A 15060-nucleotide genomic window follows, 5' to 3' on the forward strand; every position below is an offset into this window, starting at 1 on the left:
ATTTGCTTGTTAGACAATAACAACAAATACCTAGAGGATAACTCAACTAACAAATAAGAAAAAGATATAAACAGTAATGCAAAGTAAATAGCAGAAAAGTTCTGGATTATATTTAACATTTTCCAGATTCCAAATGAAATTTACAAGTGAATACAAGAAAGATGTTCCTCTAGCCTGAACATATAACTACATTAGACTATCTTGATTCATAAAGCTCTAATCATATTACATTGAGTTTTGAGCTAATTGACTTCAGTTGTCTTCTCTTCTGACTTCACCTTCTTCTAAATCTTGAAGCAATTCCTTGTCAAAGACACGATCCTTTTCTGAAGTGAAGCTTGCTGGTCTGACTGGTTGAACTCCAACTGACTTCAGCTTATTCTTGATCTAATTGTACCTTTTAATATTCTTTTCACAATAAGCTTGAATCAAATCAGCAGCTTGAGTCTTCAACATGGATGAATATCCAGCAGTTCTTAAATGATGTTCCATCCAGACCAGATGCTTAGCTGAGTAGTCTTTAAGAGATTGTACATCTAGCTGACAGATTTGAAGACAATCAGACTTAAAGAATCTCACCTGATGAGGATTGTTGACCACTTGAGGACTAGCCCTGCTGGCAAACTCTTTAAGCCTTTCTCGAAGAACTTCATTCAATTTTGAGCTTCTTTTTACCTTGTTGAGAAGAACCCAACTCTCTGACAAAGAACGATTCTCGAACAGATGAAGTGACACCTTGAAAGATCCTTCACTCTGACAATATACAAAAATGCTCATCTCATTTAGGGATCTATCAAAAGCTGCTGTGATCCTTGAGACTTCAGTCTTGATAGCATTCATGTACATGTCATTGTTAGGATTTGAGATTTCCAGCTTGTCAAGAAGATGTAGAAACTGCCTATCATTGTTAGTGCTCAGCTGAGGCATATCAAGTACTCTCCTAGCTTCATCCCATTTTTCACCAATCTTCAGTCTGACATCTCTTCTCCTTTCTTGAGCCTTAATGTCATGAAGACGTTGCTTTTGAAGAGTTTCTGTTCTTTGAATGTCTTTCCTCATGTCAATGATCTGAGAGGCCTTCTTGAGTTCAGCTTCTTTTCTTTTCATCTCTGACTGCTCCTTCTGAAATTCTTTCTCAAACAGAGGATCCACTTGAGCTTCTTCTTCCCATTCTCCAAAATCACTTTCCTCTTCAGCTTCAAATAAACCATCTTTATCTTCCTGAACTGGTTCAGTGGGAATGTCAAAAATATCAAAGTCATCCTATTCTCCACTGTAGTAGACATCATCAGCCTTTCCTTTGTCTCCAGCAGAGGTATCTTTTTCCTTCCCTTTGGCACTACTCCCTTTCTTCTCCCCCTTAGTTGAGGGATCCTCTTCTGACCTTCCTTTGGAACCTCCATCACCTCCAGAGCCTGATCCTCCACCAGACGGTCCTTCAAAATAAGCTCTTTGTTCTTCATTAGGGCAATGAGAATTCTTGATCATGAAATATAGGTGCTTCATCCCTTCATTGAGATGTTCCATGCCCGTCTCTATCTTTAGAAATCTTGAGGAGTCTAGTGAATGATTCATCTCAACGAGGTCTTCAAGAGAAGTCATTCTTGTATGTAGAGAGCAGAAGTTGGATATATCATCAGCTGATAAAGTTGGAGTGTCATGAATGGAATTGAGCTTTGGTATTATAGTGGTCTTGAGATCTGAGATGTCATTCATGATGATTGCCAGCTGATTGTTGACAGAGGTGGAAGAAGAAGACCGTTCAACCACTTGTGCTTTGAATGCTTGAGCTTCAGCTTGGCTTTTAGCAAGTTCTTCTTTTAGAGCCGCAATTTGAGCTAACAGGTTTTGAGTATCTGTGTCTGTGTGTGCTCTCACCTGAATTTCACTCGTATTTGGTTCACTCACCTCACGTGCTTGTGTTTCTCTCAATATAATTGCTCGTGAGGAGTCTTCCTGTTGCTGTTCTTCTGTACCTGCAGTTAAAATCACCCTAGCCTCTTCAAGAGAGGTCAGTGGTGGTGCAATGGGAATTTGCGAGTCCCGATCCTCAGTCAATACCATCAAATCTTTTGAAATAGATGTCTGAATTTCTTCAGGGATAGATTGACTGAGTTGCCCTCCACTTTCTCCAGATAAATCTGTGAGTGGAGAATCCCATAAGGGAGCCAGAGGTGTTGGATCTGGGAGGGGAGAAAATGACTCTATTAAAGATGGCGGAGAGTCAGATTTTCCCTCTGAAGCATGTGACTGCTCTTCTGCCGTAACTATGGCAGGCACTGTAACCGACTCTACGTGCACTCCTCGTTCTGTGTCCTGAGTATGATCTGGGGAAGTGTATGGTTCCATTGTGAGTAATGGAATTGTGCTTGACTCAGTACAAGATGCCATGGCCCTATGGCGAATTTCAATAGATGCATCCTGTTGAGAGAATGCCTCTAGTAACTGTTCATTGGCCATTTCAAAGTCCATGTCCTGTTGGGAGGACAAGGATGGGCTTTCAGATGCCTCAGTATATGTTCTTCTTTTCTTAGGAGGAGGCAGAGCTGAGGGTTCACTCATATTTAACAATGCACTACTTCCTAGTAATCTTCTGGGTAACATTTTAGACAGTGGGGGAGAGGTTGAGATAGAATGTGACTCTGTGTTTGGCTCTATAACCTGGGATTGAAGCTGTGGTTCTACAACTTCATGGTCAGCCCTATCAACCACTCGGGGTCTTTCAACAGAAGTAGGAAGGAAGTGAGAGTGAGGAATTACTACCTGTAATGGAAGAGCATCTGATGTTGGAGGAGCCTGGGTGGCTTGAACCACTGGAGGTTGAGGTTGCTGTTCATGACCGGGAAGATTGAAAATAGGTAAAGGAATATAAGTGGCCATGAAAGCAGATACAAGTACTGGAACTTGCATGAATTTGAAGGTTGTGTCTTGGCGAGTGTAAATCTTTTTGCTAACTGGAGGGGGTTCGGTTACTGCAGAGTTAGCAAAAAGGGCTTTGTGTTCAAGTGTGAGAAGATGATCTGCTATAAGCATGAGAAAACGAGCATAGTAACATGATACCCTACGATTTGTAGAATGATCACGTAAAGCAGAAGTTAGACGTCTCAAGAGAATGAGAAAAAGTAGTTTACCAAAATTGATCCTTTGATTGAAAATAACCGCAAGACCAATATACTGCAGAGTGGAAGTGATGTTATGAAAATTGGATTTTGTGCAATTGGCAAACACTTTGGAAAGTGTATCGAAGAAAATATCCCATTCAGACACCAAATTGGATTTAGAAAGTTTGGTTAAATTGATCACCCCCTGATAGTGAATAGCATGGAAAAAGTTTGTGATTTCATTTTCAGAGGGTAAATTACAGAAATTGTCCAATGGAAAATTTAACGCCTGATTAATGACTGATTCATCAACTACATACTGTGTGTTTGCCACGGTGAATGAAAAAGATTTTGAATCACCGGCCACAGTAGATGTTGTACAAATCAGTCTAAGAAGATCGACATTTAAAATCACATTTGATTTTATAGCAGAGCTAACAATCGAATGGTCATTTAAAAATCTAATCCAAGGCTTAAATTTTTCAACATCACATTTTTCCGGATTAAAATAACCAACCTGATTATGCGCGACAATTTAGAAATTGAGAGCCATTTAAAATAATAATAAGACACACACTTTCAGAATTTTAAGAATAATATTAAGAAAATTCGAATTAATTAAATTAATTCAATAATTCGAATTAAATTAATTATAATCGAAAAATTTAGACAGGAATGTATCTCGTTAAAATCCTTAACTCACAAACCCAGATTAAACAAGCCAAAAGACACAAATCAGAAATTAAAATAAAAATAAGAATGTTCAAAATCAACAAACACAAATTGAATTTGAAGGGGCAAACTGATTAAAAAAACAAATTTTGAAAATTTTGACAGCTTTCCTGTATGTATATATATGTAAGTATATATCACAGGAGTGAAGATTCAGTTTGCTGAGTAAAAACTCGAGCAAGGAAAGAAGCAGTTCGTTTATTTTAGTTCGAAGAGAGAGAAGAGAGAAAATGAAGAAAACTGTTCGACTTATGAAAAGAAATGAACTGTTGAAATGGTTTTTTTAAAAAAAACAAACAAACGCCTTTATATTACAGCTGGTATGACAATCCGGGATTGTCATACCGATTGTCATATCAGGCAAAAGAAAGAAAATAACCGAAAACAATAAGAATAAAACAAGTGATAATATATAACTGGTATGACAATCTGATAGTCATACCGATTGTCATACCAGTATAAAATAAAATAATATATATATATATAATGTTTATAACTGGCAAGACAATTGATAGTCATACCGATTGTCTTGCCAGTATAAACTATACTGAAAAACACTAATATGACAAATATATACTGAAATGACTTTCAGCAAGACAATTTCAATTGTCTTGCCGATTGTCATTTCAGAAGAAATACAGTCAAAATGTACAGACTTCTATATATGTACTGAAATTATATTACAAAATAGTAAAACTGAAATACAGACCTATGATATTTACTGAATTAAAATAATTAAAATATTTCAGAGATAATAATATTTTCAGTCCAAAAATAGATTTCTTTTGAATTTTAACAAATTAAATTCATAGAAAAATATTTTTAGAGAAAATAAAATATTCTGAGACATTAAAATTAACAAGTTGAGTAAATAAATAAGATAAGATAATAGAAATTACATAGAAATAAGCAAGAAATATGATAAAATGATAAAATAAATTTGCAAATGAATTTTTCATTTATGAAAAATTCATTTGTAAATTCATTCAAGAACAGATCCCAGATATTAACTAAATTAATCACTAAAACTATTCAACATGCCCAATTTACCAACTAGTCTGGTAAATGTGGATTCGTCAAGTGGTTTAGTGAAAATATCTGCTATTTGTTCTTCTGTTGGAACAAAAAATAGTTCAACAGTACCATTCATGACGTGCTCTCTAATAAAATGATACCTGATGTCAATGTGCTTTGTCCTCGAGTGCTGCACAGGGTTGTTGGTGATGGCTATTGCACTTGTATTGTCACATAAAATAGGAATTTTGTTCAATACAGAGCCATAGTCTCGTAGTTGGTTCCTAATCCACAAGATCTGAGCACAGCAGCTTCCAGCAGCAATATATTCAGCCTCGGCCGTTGAGTTGGAAACTGTTTGTTGTTTCTTGCTGTACCATGAGACTAGTCTGCTACCTAGGAATTGACAACTCCCTGAGGTGCTTTTCCTATCAACAACACTTCCTGCATAATCTGAATCTGTATATCCGACAAGGTTAAAACCAGATTCTTTAGGGTACCAAATACCTAGATTTGGTGTTCCCTTAAGATATCTTAAGATTCGTTTAACAGCAACGAGATGAATATCTCTAGGATCCGCTTGGAACCTTGCACATAAACATGTAGCATACATAATATCTGGTCTACTTGCAGTAAGATAGAGTAACGAGCCAATCATACCTCTGTAGCTTGTGACATCTACCTTAATGGAGTTTTCACATGGTCCAAGCTTGACAGCTGTAGTTGATGGAGTCCTTGCTGATGCAGAATCCTCTAGATTGTACTTTTTGAGGAGTTCCTTGAGATACTTGGATTGACAAATAAATGTTCCATCTAACCTTTGATTTACTTGTAATCCAAGAAAGAACTTTAGCTCTCCCATCATGCTCATTTCAAACTTGCTGTGCATTAACTTAGCAAATCTCTTACAGAGATTATCATTAGTAGACCCAAATATTATATCATCCACATAGACTTGGACTAATATAGTATCATTCTTATGTTTTTTAGAAAAGAGAGTTTTGTCTATGACACCTCTAATAAAGCTATTTTCAATAAGAAATTCAGAGAGTGTGTCATACCATTTTCTTGGAGACTGTTTTAGCCCATAAATAGCCTTGATAAGAAAGAAGACAAAATCCAAATGATCTGGATCTTCAAAACCAGGAGGTTGCTCTACATATACCTCTTCATCCAGCTTTCCATTCAGAAAGGCGCTCTTGACATCCATTTGATAAACTTTAAAGTTTGAGAATGCTGCGAATGCCAGAAATATCCTAATGGCCTCAAGTCTAGCCACTGGAGCATAGGTTTCATCATAATCAATGCCTTCAGCTTGAGAATACCCTTTTGCTACCAGTCTTGCCTTGTTTCTCGTAACCACACCATCTTCATCTAGTTTATTCCTGAATACCCACCTAGTACCAACAGCTTTCTTGTGTGTAGGTCTAGGTACTAGTTTCCAGACTTGTTGACTTTCAAACTGATTGAGCTCATCTTGCATAGCAATCACCCAATCTGGATCAGTTAGTGCTTCTTCAATCTTCTTAGGTTCCATCTCAGAAAGAAATCCTGAGAACAGACACTCATTTTGAGTAGCACGTCTAGTTCTGACTCCAACATCTGGATCACCAATAATCAACTCAAAAGGGTGAGCTTTATTCCAGACAGTCTGTCTTGGAAGATTTGATCTTGATGATTCGCCTTGAAATTCATTGTGATGTTGTGTCCTACTAGATGATCCTTCAGCATCTCCCCCTGAGTTGTTGCCATGTTGACTTGAAGATTCTCCATCAGTAGCAGTGGTATCTTCATTGTTGCCAAAGTTTCCATCACTATTACCTTGAGTATCATCATGATTAACAGGTTCTTCACCAGCAACAACCTCAGGTTCTTGACCATGTTCTGATTCTGAATCTGACGTATCATCAAACTTCAGTTTCCCAGAAGGATCTTCAGTTTGGATACTAGGGAGTTTAGTGTCATCAAATGTAATATTGACACTTTCAGTTACTTTGTGTTGATCAATGATATACACTCTATATGATCTTCTTCCATATCCAACAAAAATACCCTCATATGCCTTTGCCTCGAACTTACCACGACGATCATCTCCATCCTTGAGCACGAAGCATCTGGCACCAAATACATGAAAGTATTTGATAGAAGGTTTCTGTTCATTCAAAATCTCATAAGGAGTTTTCATGAAGTCTTTGTTGATTAGAGTTCGATTCTGAGTATAACATGCAGTATTGACAGCTTCAGCCCAAAAGTACATTAGAAGACCTGATTCACTTAACATCGTTCTTGCAGCTTCAATCAATGTACGATTCTTCCTTTCTACCACTCCATTTTGCTGAGGGGTTCTAGGAGCTGAAAATTGTCTGGTAATCCCTTTGTCTGTACAGAATCCATTGAGAAGTGCATTCTTGAATTCTGTCCCATTATCTGACCTTATTGCTCTAACAGGGACGTTAGAATCTAACTCAATCATCTTGATATGATCAATCACAACTTGTGGTGTTTCATCCTTAGAGTGAAGAAATAAAACCCACGTATACTTGGAATAGTCATCAACTATCACAAGACAGTAACACTTCTTTGACATTGAAAGGATATTAACTGGACCAAATAAATCCATGTGCAATAATTGCAGAACACCAGTTATGGAAGATGTGTCAGTGCCTTTGTGACTTGCTTTCTTTGACTTTCCTTTCTGGCAAGCCTCACATAGTCCTTCTGGAGAGAATTCCAGCTGAGGCAGACCTCTTACCAATTCTCTTTTGACAAGAGAATTCATTGTTTTGAAATTGAGATGAGAAAGTCTCTTGTGCCATAGCCAACTCTCATCTGACGATGCCTTTGCATAGAAACAATTGACTTCAAGATTGCTTCCAGAGTTCATGTCAGCTACGAACAGATTTCCTTTCCGGATTCCCATTAAGGAGGGTTTTTCACTTTTCTTGTGCAGAATCTGACACTTCAGCTTGTCGAATAAAACATTGTAGCCGTTGTCACAGAACTGACTAATGCTAAGCAGATTGTGTTCAAGTCCTTGCACAACATATACATTTTCAATGATAACATTTCCAGCTAGCAAACAGCCATATCCCTCCGTTAAACCTTTGCTGTTATCTCCAAAGGTAACCACTGGGCCAGCTTTCTCAACCACATTTAATAGCAGGGCTCTATCTCCGGTCATATGTCTTGACGATCCGCTGTCAAGAATCCACACTACCGGTTGTACCTGTTTAATGCCCTGCAATACAAATGGATTAGACCTTCTTCGGAACCCAAGCTTGGCTGGGTCCGGCATACTTGTAAAATTGGCCTTTATCAGGCAAAACAACATTCTTAATTTTAATATTCTCAACGTTCTCAATGACTGAACATTTGACCTTGTGAACAGCCTTGACAAATTTCTGTTTAGGCTTAGGCACAAATGTCTCCTTTCTAGCTTTAGGAGGACTAGCAGTCTTAGACCTATCATGCTTTCTATTATTCACATGCTGACGAGGAGTAGTCTTATCATTAGAAACATGCTTACCATTAAAATAAGCAAACATCAGATTAAAAGCACAAGACATACAATCAGGAACACCACATGCTTTATGAGAAGGATTAACAATAGGCAACTTATGCATGGTAGACATGGCATTTGTGTTATCCAACTCATGTGTGTCTGAGTTAGTCTCAGTTGCTTTCACAACCTTGACTGGAACTTTTGACACACTTGACTTGGAGACAGCTTTCCCATTAGCATTATCTTCAGCACGGATTTCTTCTTGAATAATAAAAGAGGTCTCATCAAATGGTTCAACAATTGATTCTTTATAGAGGGGTTCATCAACACCCTTAAGCACATGTGGTACTTCCCTGCCTTTAGCACAGACATGAGGAGGGGAGTTTATGCCTAATTTTCCAATAGCAGCATTGTAATCATAACCTATACCAGATGTTTGATTAACAGCTTGCTTATTGTAAAACTCTTTGGACTTCGAACAAGAATTAAAGTAAGCTTTAACCTTAGCCTCAAGACCAGTGATCTTGTCTTTAAGAATAGTTTCAAGTTTTCTATAACAGTCAACTCTATTCTCTAGAAAAGACACTTGATCTTTTAATTTATCTTGATTAATGTGTACAAGTCTTAATTTATTGACCTCTTTATCAAGGTCTTTGATTTGTTGATTTAACAATTCATTATCACGACGAGCACAATCTAAGGAACCTCCTAGATGATAAACTAATTCAGCATCAGTAAATTTTACCTCTTTTCTTGACGATGAGGTGCTTACATCACTAGCCATGAGAGCAAGATTCCCAACTTCTTCATCTTCACTGTCAGTATCATCCCAGCTTCTTCCCTTTGCCAGGTAAGCCCTTTCAGATTTACTCTTCTGATTAGAATCGTAAGAGTTCTTCCTAGCTTGTTTTGGCTTCCTGCATTCTGTGGCAAAGTGTCCCAACTCATTACAGTTGAAGCATCGAATGGTGCTTCGATCAACCATCCCTGTTTTATACCCACCACTGCTGGTGTTAGAGGATGAAGATCCACCTTTCTGGAATCTGTTGTAGTTGGACTTGTACTTGAACTTGGGATTCCTTTTGAATCTGACATTTGAGAATCTCTTGACAATCAGGGCCATTGACTCATCCTCCAATTGCTCCAGTTCTTCCAAGGAATAATAATCATCTCCTGATTGATTTGTAGTAGGAGAATCAAATTCTGCTACTATCACATTATCTTCAACCTTGGAAGACTGTACCATTCTTTCTGACTGTTTAGATTGTTGTTGATATTATGGTTGTTGTTGTTGTTCATCAGCTACTAGTGCAGTAGACGTGCTGACCACTCTTCCTTTCCCGTAAACTTCCTTCTGCTGAATCTGCTCCAACTCATAAGTCTTTAACACACCATAGAGCCTTTCCAAAGAAATCTCACTCAGATCTCTTGCTTCTCTTATGGCAGTGATTCTATGTTCGAGATGAGTTGGCAGTGTTAAAAGGAACTTTTTGTTGACCTCCCTGATGGAATAGTATTTACCATTAATGTTCAGGTTGTTGATCAATGCATTGTACCTCTCAAACACTTCAGTGATTCCTTCCCCTGGATTGGATTTAAAGTATTCATACTCAGAGGTTAGGATTTCTAGTTTGTTCTCCCTAACTTCCTATGTGCCTTCATTAATAATCTCAATAGTTTCCCATATATGTTTGGAATCTTTACAATTCATCACATGTCTATTCATCAGGGGATTAAGGGAATCTACTAAGATTAATTGAAGGCTAGCATCCAGGGAGGCTTCTTCTATTTCAGCAGGAGAGAAGTCCTCAGGATCCTTCACATAAGTTCTCGCTTTGGTGATCACCACATCATTTTCTATTACCTCTGGTTCAATAACCATAGGAATTTTTGGACCCTTCTTCAACACTTGCAAATATTTGGGATTAGCAACCTGTAAAAACAGTAGCATCTTCTTCTTCCACATAACATAATTTTCTTTATCGAAAAGTGGAGTTTTAACGGTTCCAACTTTTTGTGTAGTCATTATGAATTTTTTGAGTGAATAAAAAATTCAAGAAGTGAAAGAAACACAAAAGTCTAGGATCTAGATTTGTACGTTAATCAGAAGGCTCTGATACCAATTGTTAGGTCCCAATTTGTTTGTAGAAGGGGGTTGAATGCAAACAATACCGTTTAATCGAATAAAATGCGGAATAAAATTGTGAAACAAAATTCAAGTTAAATAAAACTTTTATTAAACTTGAAAGGTGTTACAACTACGGTATCGGTTACAAGGGATTAATCTCAAATCAATTATTACAAATCTAGAATAAATTCGACATGAACTTTTTCTATTTTTGTAATTAAAAGATCAAATGCTAAATGCGATTTGAGATTAAGTTCTAGGGATTTTAATCCGCTAGATTGATACACAAGAACAAGATAAATATTTATAGTTGATTGGATTTAACTTTACAATCTAGAAATTTAATCTTAAAGAAAAGCAGATGAAAAATAAAATGTTGTGCCTTTGTTTTCTGCTTCTTTTTCTCTTGTGTGTTCTGTTTTCTGTTAGATTGGATTCTGTAAGAGAGTTGATCAATAAAAGTCTTCTGCTTCTTTTATCAAACACCGAACTGAAAAATGTACTGGCATGACAATCTCTTTGGCCAGCAAGACTTTCGGTATGACAATATTTACAACTAGCAAGACAATCAAAATGAACTAGCAAGACTTTCGGTATGACTATTGATTGTCATACCGATTGTCATATTAGTTCAAATAAATTGTCTTGCTGAATTAATAACAGATTTTAATCTAAACAGAAATTCTAATAAGACAATTAAATGTATTGGCATGACTTTCGGTATGACTAGCAATTGTCATACCGATTGTCATACTAGTTCAAATGAATTGTCTTGTTTTGAATTTAAGCAGATTTTAAACCAATTAAAATCTTGTAAATCCTCAATATTAATTCTAAATTAATTAATCAATTTAATTCAATTAATCAATAAATTAATCTTTGCAGATATAATTTATTTTCTTAATTAAATTATATAACTTAATTATTTAATAGAGAATTAATACTAACCCTGAGCAGCATCCATTCTTCTAACAATCTTCTGAAAATCACTGAGACTTATGAATCAATTCCGCCACTTCAATGCTGACACTCGATGTACTGTCTGGTTCATGAGTGACTAACTTCCGTGACGTTTCTTCATGTCTTGACTTTGATACTCTGATTTTCTTCAGATTAAATCCTTGTAATAAATGATACCCTGACGAGATCTCTGTCACTTGATTAAATCCACGATCTTGATTTATATCACTGAGGCATGATCAAATTCTTGAACTTCTTCCAGTGAATCTTCAAGTCTGCAGATGAACAATGTTTCTTTATCCTTTGACAGATGTTACTTTGTGAGATCTCTCTGATGATAGATCCACTATTTACTTATTACATTCTTATTTGAGTTGAGTTAAATCCTCGAATAAACGAATAGGCTAAGACATATGCCTTTCAGGTTTTGATAGTGCGGTTGACAAGAATTCAAATATTTATAGAAAGATTTTATTCCAGTGTTAGTCACAGAATGGCTTATCTAATGATAATCAAATCAGTACAACTAAAGAGAATGGATCACTTATATTAAGAAGAGACAATGAATCATGAGAATGGAGAACTTGCCTAGAAAAGAAAGTGGAACCAAAAGGATGATAAAGAAATTTTATAAGATCGTTCAGGATATAAATAAGATATGAACGTCAGGGTGCCAGAGCTAATGTAAGGAATGGAGTGAAATGCCTGTATTTGGAGATAAGAAATTTATTCTAAGACTACTATCAGATATGGAAATTTAAACGAAGGTATGGATTGACATGGAATAAGAATGGATATAGAGGGTGTTAGGTCCCAATTTGTTTGTAGAAGGGGGGTTGAATGCAAACAATACCGTTTAATCGAATAAAATGCGGAATAAAATTGTGAAACAAAATTCAAGTTAAATAAAACTTTTATTAAACTTGAAAGGTGTTACAACTACGGTATCGGTTACAAGGGATTAATCTCAAATCAATTATTACAAATCTAGAATAAATTCGACATGAACTTTTTCTATTTTTGTAATTAAAAGATCAAATGCTAAATGCGATTTGAGATTAAGTTCTAGGGATTTTAATCCGCTAGATTGATACACAAGAACAAGATAAATATTTCTAGTTGATTGGATTTAACTTTACAATCTAGAAATTTAATCTTGAAGAAAAGCAGATGAAAAATAAAATGTTATGCTTTTGTTTTCTGCTCCTTTTTCTCTTGTGTGTTCTATTTTCTGTTTGATTGGATTCTGTAAGTGTTGATCAATAAAAGTCTTCTGCTGCTTTTATCAAACACCGAACTGAAAAATGTACTGACATGACAATCTCTTTGGCCAGCAAGACTTTCGGTATGACAATATTTACAACTAGCAAGACAATCAAAATGAACTAGCAAGACTTTCGGTATGACTATTGATTGTCATACCGATTGTCATATTAGTTCAAATAAATTGTCTTGCTGAATTAATAACAGATTTTAATCTAAATAGAAATTCTAATAAGACAATTAAATGTATTGGCATGACTTTCGGTATGACTATCAATTGTCATACCGATTGTCATACTAGTTCAAATGAATTGTCTTGTTTTGAATTTAAGCAGATTTTAAACCAATTAAAATCTTGTAAATCCTCAATATTAATTCTAAATTAATTAATCAATTTAATTCAATTAATCAATAAATTAATCTTTGCAGATATAATTTATTTTCTTAATTAAATTATATGAATTAATTAATTAATAGAGAATTAATACTAACCCTGAGCAGCATCCATTCTTCTGACAATCTTCTGAAAATCACTGAGACTTATGAATCAATTCCGCCACTTCAATGCTGACACTCGATGTACTGTCTGGTTCATGAGTGACTAACTTCCGTGACATTTCTTCATGTCTTGACTTTGATACTCTGATTAAATCCTTGTAATAAATGATACCCTGACGAGATCTCTGTCACTTGATTAAATCCACGATCTTGATTTGTATCACTGAGGCATGATCAAATTCTTGAACTTCTTCCAGTGAATCTTCAAGTCTGCAGATGAACAATGTTTCTTTATCCTTTGACAGATGTTACTATGTGAGATCTCTCTGATGATAGATCCACTATTTACTTATTACATTCTTCTTTGAGTTGAGTTAAATCCTCGAATACACGAATAGGCTATGACATATGCCTTTCAATCTCCCCCTATTTGCTTGTTAGACAATAACAACAAATACCTAGAGGATAACTCAACTAACAAATAAGAAAAAGATATAAACAGTAATGCAAAGTAAATAGCAGAAAAGTTCTGGATTATATTTAACATTTTCCAGATTCCAAATGAAATTTACAAGTGAATACAAGATAGGTGTTCCTCTAGCCTGAACATATAACTACATTAGACTATCTTGATTCATAAAGCTCTAATCATATTACATTGAGTTTTGAGCTAATTGACTTCAGTTGTCTTCTGTTCTGACTTCACCTTCTTCTAAATCTTGAAGCAATTCCTTGTCAAAGGCACGATCCTTTTCTGAAGTGAAGCTTGCTGGTCTGACTGGTTGAACTCCAACTGACTTCAGCTTATTCTTGATCTGATTGTACCTTTTAATATTCTTTTCACAATAAGCTTGAATCAAATCAGCAGCTTGAGTCTTCAACATGGATGAATATCCAGCAGTTCTTAAATGATGTTCCATCCAGACCAGATGCTTAGCTGAGTAGTCTTTAAGAGATTGTACATCTAGCTGATAGATTTGAAGACAATCAGACTTAAAGAATCTCACCTGATGAGGATTGTTGACCACTTGAGGACTAGCCCTACTGGCAAACTCTTTAAGCCTTTCTCGAAGAACTTCATTCAATTCTGAGCTTCTTTTAACCTTGTTGAGAAGAACCCAATTCTCTTACAAAGAACGATTCTCGAACAGATGAAGTGACACCTTGAAAGATCCTTCACTCCGACAATATACAAAAATGCTCATCTCATTTAGGGATTTATCAAAAGCAGCTGTGATCCTTGAGACTTCAGTCTTGATGGCATTCATGTACATGTCATTGTTAGGATTTGAGATTTCCAGCTTGTCAAGAAGATGTAGGAACTGCCTATCATTGTTAGTGCTCAGCTGAGGCATATCAAGTACTCTCCTAGCTTCATCCCATTTTTCACCAATCTTCAGTCTGACATCTCTTCTCCTTTCTTGAGCCTTAATGTCATGAAGACGTTGCTTTTGAAGAGTTTCTGTTCTTTGAATATCTTTCCTCATGTCAATGATCTGAGAGACCTTCTTGAGTTCAGCTTCTTTTCTTTTCATCTCTGACTGCTCCTTCTGAAATTCTTTCTCAAACAGAGGATCCACTTGAGCTTCTTCTTCCCATTCTCCAAAATCACTTTCCTCTTCAGCTTCAAATAAACCATCTTTATCTTCCTGAACTGGTTCAGTGGGAATGTCAAAAATATCAAAGTCATCATGTTCTCCACTGTAGTAGACATCATCAGCCTTTCCTTTGTCTCCAGCAGAGGTATCTTTTTCCTTCCCTTTGGCACTACTCCCTTTCTTCTCCCCCTTAGTTGAGGGATCCTCTTCTGACCTTCCTTTGGAACCTCCATCACCTCTAGAGCCTGATCCTCCACCAGACGG

The sequence above is a fragment of the Apium graveolens genome, chromosome 9 (genome assembly GCF_009905375.1).
Source record: "Apium graveolens cultivar Ventura chromosome 9, ASM990537v1, whole genome shotgun sequence".
In the NCBI taxonomy this organism is placed as follows: Eukaryota; Viridiplantae; Streptophyta; class Magnoliopsida; order Apiales; family Apiaceae; genus Apium; species Apium graveolens.